Here is a 13,004-nt window from a genome sequence, read left to right as displayed (position 1 = left end):
CCTCAAGTCCCTCAGCCTTTCCTTGTAAGACCTTCCCTCCATACCAGAACATCCTAGTAAATCTCCTCTGCACCCTTTCCAAAGCTTCCACATCCTTCCTATAATGCGGTGACCAGAACTGCACGCAATACTCCAGGTGCAGCCGCACCAGAGTCTTGTACAGCTGCAGCATGACATCGTGGCTCCGAAACTCGATCCCCCTACTAATAAAAGCTAACACGCCATATGCCTTCTTAACAGCCCTATTAACCTGGGTGGCAACTTTCAGAGATTTATGTACCTGGACACCAAGATCTCTCTGCTCATCTACACTACCAAGAATCTTCCCATTAGCCCAGTACTCTGCATTCCTGCTACTCCTTCCAAAGTGAATCACCTCACACTTTTCCGCATTAAACTCCATTTGCCGTCTCTCAGCCCAGCTCTGCAGCCTATCTATGTCCCTCTGAAACCGACAACATCCTTCGGCACTATCCACAACTCCACCGACCTTCGTGTCATCTGCAAATTTACTAACCCACCCTTCTACACCCTCTTCCAGGTCATTTATAAAAATGACAAACAGCAGTGGCCCCAAAACAGATCCTTGCGGTACACCACTAGTAACTAAACTCCAGGATGAACATTTGCCATCAACCACCACCCTCTGTCTTCTTTCAGCTAGCCAATTTCTGATCCAAAGCACTAAATCACCTTCAATCCCATATTTCTGTATTTTCTGCAATAGCCTACCGTGGGGAACCTTATCAAACGCTTACTGAAATCCATATACACCACATCCACGGCTTTACCCTCATCCACCTGTTTGGTCACCTTCTCAAAAAACTCAATAAGGTTTGTGAGGCACAACCTACCCTTCACAAAACCGTGCTGACTATCGCTAATGAACTTATTCTTTTCAAGATGATTATAAATCCTATCTCTTATAACCTTTTCCAACATTTTACCCACAACCGAAGTAAGGCTCACAGGTCTATAATTACCAGGGCTGTCTCTACTCCCCTTCTTGAACAAGGGGACAACATTTGCTATTCTCCAGTCTTCCGGCACTATTCCTGTTGACAATGACGACATAAAGATCAAGGACAAAGGCTCTGCAATCTCCTCCCTGGCTTCCCAGAGAATCCTAGGATTAATCCCATCTGGCCCAGGGGACTTATCTATTTTCACACTTTCCAAAATTGCTAACACCTCCTCCTTGTGAACCTCAATCCCATCTAGCCTAGTAGTCTGTATCTCAGTATTCTCCTCGACAACATTTTCTTTCTCTACTGTAAATACTGACGCAAAATATTCATTTAACGCTTCCCCTATCTCCTCTGATTCCACACACAATTTCCCACTACTATCCTTGATTGGCCCTAATCTAACTCTAGTCATTCTTTTATTCCTGATATACCTATAGAAAGCCTTAGGGTTTTCCTTGATCCTATCCGCCAATGACTTCTCGTGTCCTCTCCTCGCTCTTCTAAGCTCTCCCTTTAGATCCTTCCTGGCTAGCTTGGAACTCTCAAGCGCCCTAACTGAGCCTTCACGTCTCATCCTAACATAAGCCTTCTTCTTCCTCTTGACAAGCGCTTCAACTTCTTTAGTAAACCACGGCTCCCTCGCTCGACAACCTCCTCCCTGCCTGACAGGTACAAACTTATCAAGGACACGCAGTAGCTGCTCCTTGAATAAGCTCCACATTTCGATTGTGCCCATCCCCTGCAGTTTCCTTCCCCATCCTACGCATCCTAAATCTTGCCTAATCGCATCATAATTTCCTTTCCCCCAGCTATAATTCTTGCCCTGCGGTATATACCTGTCCCTGCCCATCGCTAAGGTAAACCTAACCGAATTGTGATCACTATCACCAAAGTGCTCACCTACATCTAAATCTAACACCTGGCCGGGTTCATTACCCAGTACCAAATCCAATGTGGCATCGCCCCTGGTTGGCCTGTCTACATACTGTGTCAGAAAACCCTCCTGCACACACTGGACAAAAACTGACCCATCTAAAGTACTCGAACTATAGTATTTCCAGTCAATATTTGGAAAGTTAAAGTCCCCCATAACAACTACCCTGTTACTCTCGCTCCTGTCGAGAATCATCTTCGCTATCCTTTCCTCTACAACTCTGGAACTATTCGGAGGTCTATAGAAAACTCCCAACAGGGTGACCTTTCCTCTCCTGTTTCTAACCTCAGCCCATACTACCTCAGTAGACGAGTCCTCAAACGTCCTTTCTGCCGCCGTAATACTCTCCTTGATTAACAATGCCACACCCCCCCCCCCCTCTTTTACCATCTTCTCTGTTCTTACTGAAACATCTAAATCCCGGAACCTGCAACATCCATTCCTGTCCCTGCTCTACCCATGTCTCCGAAATGGCCACAACATCGAGATCCCAGGTACCAACCCATTCTGCAAGCTCACCCACCTTATTCCGGATGCTCCTGGCGTTGAAGTAGACACACTTTAAACCAAGTTCTTGCTTGCCAGTGCCCTCTTGTGTCCTTGTAACCTTATCCCTGACCTCACTACTCTCAACATCCTGTACACTGGAACTACGATTTAGGTTCCCATCCCCCTGCTGAATTAGTTTAAACCCCACCCCCCCCGAAGAGCACAAGCAAATCTCCCCCCCAGGATATTGGTACCCCTCTGGTTCAGGTGAAGACCATCCTGTTTGTAGAGGTCCCTCCTACCCCAGAAAGAGCCCCAATTATCCAGGAAACCAAAACCCTCCCTCCTACACCATCCCTGCAGCCACGTGTTCAACTCCTCTCTCTCCCTATTCCTCGCTTCGCTAGCACGTGGCACGGGCAACAACCCAGAGATAACAACTCTGTTTGTTCTCGCTCTAAGCTTCCACCCTAGCTCCCTGAATTTCTGCCTTAAATCCCCATCTCTCTTCCTACCTATGTCGTTGGTGCCTATGTGGACCACGACTTGGGGCTGCTCCCCCTCCCCCTTAAGGATGGTTGTCTTGTGCACAGTGACAACCCATTAGAGGAATGGCGCATCTTCCAGGCTTAAACTGGGTTTCAGGGCTCAGATAATTGTGGGCTACAAATTTTGGACTGTGCTCCTGACAAACGACAGAAACAAAATTCAGGAAATTTCACTCGCAACCCATGATCCTCTGCCTATTCATTTTAATAGATAGAAGATCACAATCGTGGGGTGTGCAGTTTTGCAAAATATCTTTCTGGCATATACCAGGACCACAAAAATTAAATTATCACTTTATTGTCGGAAACAGCTGCATGGTGAAAATGAAAGCATACATGAGAAAAGTACTGAGATTTTGCATTTAGTTAACTTTTTTCAAGCATCACATGCCTCTCAAATTGAGTGCAAAGGTACTAGATCATATTTGGCTGCAAAATCAGAGGCACTGATCTCCAACTTAGCACTACTTCTCAAGTGTAATAACATCATTCAGCGATCAGCCAACTCCATGTCATGATGATAGATCCCTCATTGGCTTTTTAACTTCCACAGAAAGGCTGTAGGGTTTTGTATTCATTTGGGTCACCAGCCAAATGAACTATTTAACTCTCTTGACACTTTCTCATTCCTCAAGGACAAGGAAATATGGGAAAGTCAGCTTCTCTGCCATTTTGAAGCACTTTTAACATTTGCCTCATTTCCTTTTAAAAATAGAGGTGTGCTCTTCTAGGTCTTTTGTGCATCACGGTTAAAGAGGAATTCTAGAGGGACCAAGTGATTCAGCCCCACAGGGCCCAGAGAATGGAAATTCATAGGATTGAATGAGAATGCTATAGGGCATAAAGAACATCAACCAATAGAGAGATATATAAGATGCAGCAGAGCTATCAGAACTTTTTATTGCAAATACACAGCCAGAAATGGCTCTCAATTTCTCTCCTCGTCTTCTACAGGTATTGCCTTGTGATAGGCAGTTCATTGAAGTCCAGTTTACCTGAGAGGGTATTCTAAATCCACCCTCCATAAATTTATGCTTATTCAAAACTCTGTTACCTGTATTCTAACTCACATCAAGTCCCATTCACCCATTACCCCATGCTCATTGACCTACATTGTCTCCTTGTCCAGCCTCAATTGTAAATTGTCATCCTCATGTTCCAATCCCTCCATGGCCTCACCTCCTCCAGCCCTACAATGTTCTGAGATCTCTGTGGTTCTTAAATTCTGGACTGTTTAGCAATTCCGAATTCCATCGCCTCACCATTGGCGGCCATACCTTCAGCTGCCTTGGCCATAAGCTCTGGAACCTCTCCACCTCTCTCTCCACCTTCAGTTTGCTTCTTATAACCTACCTTTTTGATGAGCATTTGGGTCACCTATTCTAATATCACTTCACGTCGCTCAGTGACATATTTTTTCTGATAATGTTCCTGTGAAACACCTTGGAATGATGCACGATGTTAAAGCCATTATACAAATGCAAGTTATTAGACAGTGAGTATCAGGAAATTCATTGAATGTAGAGGGCATTAATTAAGTCTAATCCTGTGCTGTTCTGGGATCCACACACATATACTCTGTAGCATAACTCACTGGGCTACAATCAGGAATAGGACGCCTAGCCACCTTTTTCCTGCTCCTAAGCCTAGGGAGAGTCTAGTGGGGTTGCACAGTGGTTAGCACCACAGTCTCACCGCTCCAGGGACCCAGGTTCAATTCTGGGTACTGCCTGTGTGGAGTTTGCAAGTTCCCCCTGTGACCACGTGGGTTTCTATCAGGTGCTCCAGTTTCCTCCCACAGCCAAAGACTTGCATGTTGATAGGTAAATTGGCCATTGTAAATTGCCCCTTGTGTAGGTAGGTGGTAGGAGAATGGTGGGAATGTGGGATTAGTATAAATGGGTGGTTGTTGGTGGGCTGAAGGGCCTGTTTCTATATGACTCTTATAACTAAAGTCATTTGAACAGCTGCACTGATTGAGATGCCCTCAGTGACTGCAGACCGACAGATCTCTTTTGATTACTGATTAGGCAAGGAGTCACACCACCTTTAGCAAGAGAAGTTTTTTGGGAATAAAAAAACAAAAATTGTAGATATTTCTGAGGAAAATTAAATTAATCAACAGCTACACTGTTTAAACTCAAACAACCATTTTCCTTGTAAAAAGAGAATCATATCTCAGTTTTGATTGCCCTTTAGTACAGAAAACACTGCTGACCAGAAAAAGACAAGGAAAAGAAGCCAATCAATGATGGGAACTCAGTGATAGGTTCAGGAGTCAAATTGTATGCAGCATGATACATTAGTTCAGGCTATAAAATCATTATTATTTTTCACAAGGAGTCCACTCTATAACATCTATATATTGGTGGTTGTTGAAGTGAAGGAACTCCAGGAAGATAGAGTCAATGGGTAGGATTTTTAGGTCCCAATGGGGTTGGCATGGAGATGGGTAAATGCAAAAATTAGTACCGCTGTCAGGCATGTCAATTTTTGCTGGCGATTTTCCTCAGGACAGGGTAAGGTGGGCCCCAGAAACCTGCCCGATTTGGATTGTGACCAATTAATACTGTTAATAAGCTAGCAGATCATTAAAGGGCCTGTTTGGAATTTTGGTGTGGGTGCACAGGTTGCACTTTGGATCAGGGACAGACCAGTTGCATGGAGGCAGCAACACAGTGTGGGAGCCAGTCATGGCTGCATCATGATATTAGATGAGCCTGTAAAAGGGGCACAGCTGAGAGGGGCACTCATTCATCGGCACACAGGTGCCATTGGCTGTGTAGAGGTTGCGGGCAGAGTGCTCTGTCCTCAGTCGGGAAGCAGGGGGTTCATTACCCTCCTGGCATCACGGGAGCATCATCGATTGCACCCACGTGGCTATCAAGGCACCGAGTGACTGTCCAGTGAGATTTATCAAGAGGAAGGGATTCCATTCCCTTAACATTCAGCTGGTCAGCCACCACAACCACAGCTTCCTGCATGTATGTGCTTACTTTCCTGGCAGCTGCCATGATTCCTTGATCCTCTGGCAGTCCAGGGTGCCATAGCTCTTCATTTCACCCCCAAACGGCGAGCGCGGATTTTAGAGGAGAAGTGTTATCCTTTAAAGAGATGGCTACTCACCCCTTTACGTGATACCAAGATGGAGCCGCAGAGGTGTTACAATCAAGCAATTTGCTCACAAGGACCACTGTCGAGCATGCCATCACCTTCTGGAGATACGGTTCTGTGCCTGGGGAGGTTGGGTAACGCCCTGCAGTTTGTTGCGCTGTCCATAACACAGCCCTCCAGAAAGGTGTGGATATTCAAAAGGGTGAAGCCCTGGAACAACACAACTCATCGGAGGAAGAGGAGGAACAGGAGGTGGAAGAGGAGGCAGAAGAGGAGGAGGAAGATGCAGAATGGAGAGGTTTCCTGGCTGCAGGTGAGGTGGCCAGGGCCAGTGCAGGACTCAAAGAGCTCGTCAGGATGCCATCAGTGTCAGCGATCATCTGATCCAGGCATGTTTCAGCTGAGCCCTTTGAACCCAGATGGGCTCCAAGCTCTGGAACTCACTTTGAGCTGCCTGTGACAGCACTTCCATTGAAGACGCTGCCTTGGATGGATGCATTCTTACCACGAATGATTGATTCAAATCTATCCAGAGGTCTCACTGTCCCCTTTCAAAGATCTTTGCTTCCCTTCACCACTTCTTCCCTTTTTTCCAGTTTCACCATTAAAGAATGGAAGCTCACATGTCTGGTATCATGTGTCAATATTTATAGTGTCTTCAAAATTAACAAAGTGCACATTTACAGCTGAAATAAACTCCAGTAAACCACTCAGTTCTCTGTCCAATGTGTTGGCCTCCACTTTCAGCCACTTCCCCTCGAGGCCTCGGATGAGGTGGAGGCAGCCTAAGCACTTGTCCCTGCTAGCGGCTGAGATGCACATGGTGGTTGTCCTCATCATGGAGCTGTCCATGGGGGCATCTCCAGAGGCTGCTGCATAGCATCAATGCAGGGGCAGCCTCTGTCAAAGGGCCCTGCTGCAAATATGGTCCTTCAGTCAGAGAGGCCAAGGAGGCTGATGATGATGATGGGTGAGGGGTGGCACCCTCATCCTAATCAGTAACTGCCTCAACCCTTGGCTGGTGCTCCGGATGGCTGGAGGGGGCCACCAGCTGGGGCACAGCTGGCATTCACTCCAAACATCTTTGCACCATCAGCGTCACTAACCAGTCAATGCTACAGAGCATGGCATGCATTCCATGCATGTCAGTGTGCTGTTTCTGCATCCACTCCCATTGCTGCTGCATATGGTTCTCCATGAGGTTGGCCACTCTTTCAATGAAGGAACTCATGCCCTGAGCCATGGTGGCACACATGAGCTGGATGGACTTCTCCATACTGAGCCCATGATACTGGACTGCCTTAGGGAACTCTCACACGTGGGTAAACATCTCTCGCTGAGGGTCTAAGTAGAGCCACCTTTCCTGTGACTCCCGAGGCTCTGCATCTGTACTCAGCTGAGCACGGCTGTGTCTGTCCTCCATCCTCCAAGGGGAACTGCCCATAGCTGTCACTATCTCTCTCACCTCCTCCTGCTCACTAATTCTGTGCTCTTTTCCCTGTGCCACCCTATCTAAATGCACCAGAGGACCCATCGATGTGACTGTAGCTACGGTGATGGAAAATGTGCTTGTAAGATGTGACGCTGTTGGCTCTGCTGTCTCGGTTTCTTGCATTGGCCCTGGTGCGGTGACAGAACTCAGGCATTCCCTCTCCACGTCAGAACCTGTGGAATCCATAAGAAGATCATGAGAACTAGCCTTGGACATTAGAAACCTCTGAAGTGCTGAGGCTTCCCAATGCAGCTGAGCCTTTGACATGCTGTCAGATGGGGAGGTGTGGACTCCACCCCCTTCATCTACAGATTCCGATATCTTTTCACCCTCTCCACCAGAAATGCCCATCTCTCTTTCTTGCTCCTACGGGGCCACCCTGGTGATTTCCATGGCTCCCTCCTCCAATGGGAGCGACAATGTGAAGATGGGGAATTCCTGCACCTGTGCACATGTTCTCCCTGGCATTGTGCAGCCATTTCTGCTATAAGGACAAAAGAGAGAGAAAATGCCAGTGCTGATGCCAGGGGCTCACTGACATAAGAAGCTGAATGTATCAATGCTGGCAAGTCCTCAACAGCACTACAGCTCTCACTCTTGCTGAGGGGTCAGTAAGCACCTTGGGCACACATTACTCCCATCTTCAGGAGCAGCATGCACCCTCAAGCTCCGTAGCTGGAGTGTCTGCTGGAGGTTGAGTCCTGTCCTGAGTGTTTGACATTGCACTCACCTTGCCAGAGTGGAGAAGGACATTGAACCTATTATTTACTGGACCCAGTTACTCCAGACTACACTTCTACCGCTGACTGTTTCAGTCACCTCCAGCCATGCCAGCTTTGTTTGGCTAGGTGACCTTCTCCTTCCACCCTCTGGAAAGAGGACCTCCCTTCTCTCCCTCACAGTCTCCAGGAGGACCTCGAGGTCAGCATCAGAGAAGCAAGGAGCAGCCCTGTCCTGGGTGCCAGGCTTCTGTCTCTCCCCGTGACTCCCTGGTGGATCCATTTTTTCTTCCAAACCACAGCTACAGTAATTGCTGCCGTGATGCCTTTAAATCTGGCCCGCATGTGCAGAGTCCAACCTCCATCCCATACCCGCAGCCGCTAATTGGCCACCCAAACTGCCTTCCAGCCAATTAGCAGCCTGCCTCACTCAAAATCATGGGCTGTGTCTACTTCCACCCCAGGGCTGGGTTGGAACCCGGAAATGGCCCCAATGTTGGTTTCCCGATCCCAAGGGAAAATCCTGCCCAACATGTCCCAGGTCAGGAATAGACACCAGGATCAGGTGGGGGAAAGGCTCAGTCTATCCAGTGGTGTGAAACATGCAGGTGAGAGAAACTGGGGATTTGGGGCTGGAAGCTGAGATTAAGCAGTGAAGAGGCTAGCATCTCGTGTTGGTGGTTTGAAGTGAAGGAGCTGAGGGATTGGAGAGAGAGGGTAGGAATCTGAGCTCTGTGTGGGTAACCTGGGGCCTGAAATTACACAGGAAGAGATGGGAGATTGGTAGCCTTCAAGTGAGTGAAGCACAGGAGCACTCGGAAAAGGGTTTGGATATAGGATCATTTGGGATGGAACAGCTGGGAATTGTGGGGACTGAGCAGAATATAGGCTGTGAACTAGAGAGTGAGGATCTGTGAGCACTCAGATGGGTGGATACATTGGTCTGTGAGTACATAGGGGAGGTAGATAGGGCCAATAAGTATTCAGAGGAGGAAGAACAGAGAGCAGACCTTTAATCATTTAGGCCAGATGGAATAGTGAGCATAATAGGGCAAATGAAGACCAAGGGCTGGATTTTAGCAGCCCCTCGATGTCATGGATCGTGGAGGGGAGGCCCGTAAAATGCTTGCAGGAGAGGACCGCCATGACCCACGATACCGAGAAGGCCCCGTCGCATATTACTGGCGGTGGTGAGGCCTTCATTTGAATAATCAACTTCACGTAAATTAAATGTTAATTAACTTACCTGGTCACAGCAGCCGTGCCACAACAATATTACCAGCGATGGCCGCAACCTGCGGGCCTTCTGAACTCCATATGGCATTCCAAGGCGAGACACTGATGGGGAGGGGGGAGGAGTGAAAATTTCAGGGCAAGGGTGGGAGGAAGCAGGGAAAAGACTTTTGATTAGTGGGGGGCTGCTGGGAACGGGCCAAGGTTTAAAGTAGCTATAGGTCGTGGGGGGTGGGTTGTGAGGAAGGTCGGGATCAGACCAAAAGTCTTTTGGGGGGAATGTCCAATTATTCCACTGATTCTTCCTTGGGCTGTGTGTGAGGGCAGTGAGAATGTTATTAGGTGTTTCACTTACATTAGCACCGACCTTTATCTTTAAAAATTTAAATGTCATCTAAGCCCTCGAAGTCCTTTAAAAATGGCGCTGGCACCTGTGCGGTGGCGCCGAATGCAGTTGCTGGGGGTGTGGCCGCACCCCCAAGGATGTAGAGGGGCCAGCCGTTATGCCCCTCCTTTTAAATGAGCCCTCGCGCGTCATATCACGGGGGCACTTCCGTGTCGGAAGGGCGCCAACTGCAAAGCGTGCCGCAGCAGAGTGTGTCACTACGGTAAAATTCAACCTTAGGGGTCCTAGAGCTCGGGGTTGGGGGGATCAGTGAGTAGTCAGATAGTGACCATTTTGGGGCAGCAGTGATCAGATGAGGTAGATGTCATGTGATGTCGTTGAGGTATGTCATGGAAAAGGAAATAGCTAAGTAGGGAAGCAAGGAAAGCAGAACAGTGACAGCAGCTTTGAAGGGAGAAGCTGATAGAGCAGTGACAGTGCGGATGGTGGGAAAGGACAGCAGATCAGTGATAATTGTGCCTAGGGAGAGGGGCGAGAGGTGAAGCAGTGTGGAGCTTGGGAGCTCTGCGATAAAGGAAGGAGTGGGTGACACCCACTTCAATCAAAATGAAATACAAGAGAAATGTATAATAGGTGGCTTTTACACTAAAAAGTCAAAATTATCCTATATCAGTCAACCCATTGAGAAAATCCATCATAAAACCCAAGACAACACGTTACATTTCCGAGAACAGTGAACAGTGATGTGGACATGCAAGGGCAATTCTTTTTGCGCAAGATTGAGCCTAAGAAGCACAGAGCCAAAAGCCCAAAACATCCGAGTCACAGCTAATGATGAAAACCCAGGATCAAAGCAGAAAGAAAGCCCAGTGAAAAAGTATCTTGCAGCATGTCCAAAGAACAATTGACGTGTTTATGAGTAAGTTTTGTGATATTTTTCAGCTTCATTTTCTAATGTAATTAGATATTTTGGGGATAAAATTGGTCTTTGCAAGTCAGTCACCTGTTTTATACTGTGTCATGTTTTCTTCTCCATTGACTTCAGACCAGTTTCCCCATCTTTGCTTTTGGGAATAAATCATGTTTGTGGCTGGAGAAACAACATGGATGCTTAAAAGATGTTTGACATTTTTGCAGCAGCAATTTGATTGGTTGCTTTTTATGGTGGTTGCCAGCTGTTTCTTAGTTGTGTTTTAGCAATGGTGACTGTTACAATCTCATTATCGACCAGTAACTTCAAACAAGAAATTCAAACTCCCAGTTATTACTGAAAGAATTATGCCATGAGATTTAAAGGTTTAAACATAAAAAAATGTTACTGTACAAAGCAAACACTACCAGATTAACACTACAATTTGTAATCACATATTTTAAAATTTAAAATCTTAACAGAACATGCAGACGTATACTTTAAACTGTAAATCACAAACAGAACACTGTTTGACTTTGACTTCCACCCAAGAGTTCCCCTATGCTTTACAGGATCTTGGAGGTTCGTTCTTTTTCTCCTTGGACCAATCCAAAGCATACCACAGCTCTTCGGAATTCATTTTGATTTTCCTTAGTTTCTCAGATATCTTCCGAGGTGAAAGTTTTTGGGTTCCTTCCGCTAGCATGCGCTAGGCAAACCCTCCAGCTCTCTTTCAACACCTCACGAATCTGGATTTCTCTAGCCTGAGCATGGGCCTCACTCAAATCAGAAACATACCTGGTTCCTGGTGGCCCTTTGCTACTGAGTCCAGCTGCTTCCAAAGCTGACTGACTTTCTGGCAGAGCCCACAGAGATAAAATACCTGACCAACAGGCATCTCCCTGCATCATCTATCCCCATGGCCATGTAGTGCATCTGGAATGTCCCAGATAGAAATTTAGACTAATTAACTCCAACTCCAAACCTCTTTGATTTCGAATACCCACATGAATAATTCACATTGTTAACAAAGACAGGGCAATTCTCTTCAGACTTACGGTCTTCAGTTCCCCAGCTAAACAAGCCTACCGCTGTTTTATGGATCTCAGCCCTCCAACTTTTACTTTGTAAATACACATGGAAAGATCTTTGAAATGTAAATCTTTTGGCTGGTGCTGCAACCTTTAAGTTTCAAATACCTCAAATCTACCAATTTAATTTCCGCAAAACTAAAAGTGACATGAAAAAATATTAATATAAACCATGAAGTAGATGATTGTAGCATGGCAATGAAAGTATTTTTTTTTAAACCAGTAATGAATTTTTAAGGGGCTCCGTTTAACCTGCTCTGTGCCTTTAAGAACTCTTGCTCTGACCCTCCCTGTGGTCAACTGCTCATAAACGGCTGAACTTTGCCCCTTGGGGGGGGGGGAGACCAGCTTCTCTTGGCTAAAACAAACTAGCAGGAAAATGAATGGTTTCTTCTCACTTTTATTCATGACTTAAATAGTTGAAGCACAGAATGAAACGTGACAAGGATAATAGCCACAAGACTTTTTGATAAAGAGAAAATGTTGAGAAAATTCTCAGATATAAGATGTTACATTGAATGAGATCCATAAACATTTGAAAACTACATTGTAATTGCTTGAGACAACACTTTATTTTATGTCTTTTTCCTCTCAGCTGCAGGTTTTGTACCAAAATGACATGTTGTTCATAATCCTTCAACAGCTTCCGTTGGGAATAAGGTTGCAGATGAGTATTAAGACACAAAATAAAGGACCAGGATTACAAGCTTAAAGCCTCAGCTCTGAAGTTGCAGCAGACATGTCACACTGCACACGCTACATGTACAGCTCGGTTTGCAGTCGCTTCAAATTTGCTGCACTGATTGACAATTTGAAAGTGGTAACAGGGATTCAGTTCAGTACAGCTCACATTATCAACCCATGGAGTTTCCTCTGCAATGCACTGGAGGCGCTCAATGCGACAATATGCATCATTTCATAAATGAAGAATTCTTGTTCTGTGCAATGACAGTGGCTGCTGGGTGTTGGAAGGGGCAATTTGATAATATTGTCAGTTGAAAAGGCAGAGCTATTCCTTCTTGTTGAGCTGTGACTATTAGGGCCATTAAGCTGCAGGGGGTAAACATCCAGAGAGATGGAGACTTTTGTGTGAGTAACTATCTCAGCACTGAGTATTTGTCAGGAATATACAAATATTACTCCAATGACAGCCAAGCTAT

Source organism: Heterodontus francisci, chromosome 16, assembly GCF_036365525.1.
Source record: "Heterodontus francisci isolate sHetFra1 chromosome 16, sHetFra1.hap1, whole genome shotgun sequence".
NCBI classification, from domain to species: domain Eukaryota; kingdom Metazoa; phylum Chordata; class Chondrichthyes; order Heterodontiformes; family Heterodontidae; genus Heterodontus; species Heterodontus francisci.
This window is presented reverse-complemented; position numbering follows the sequence as displayed.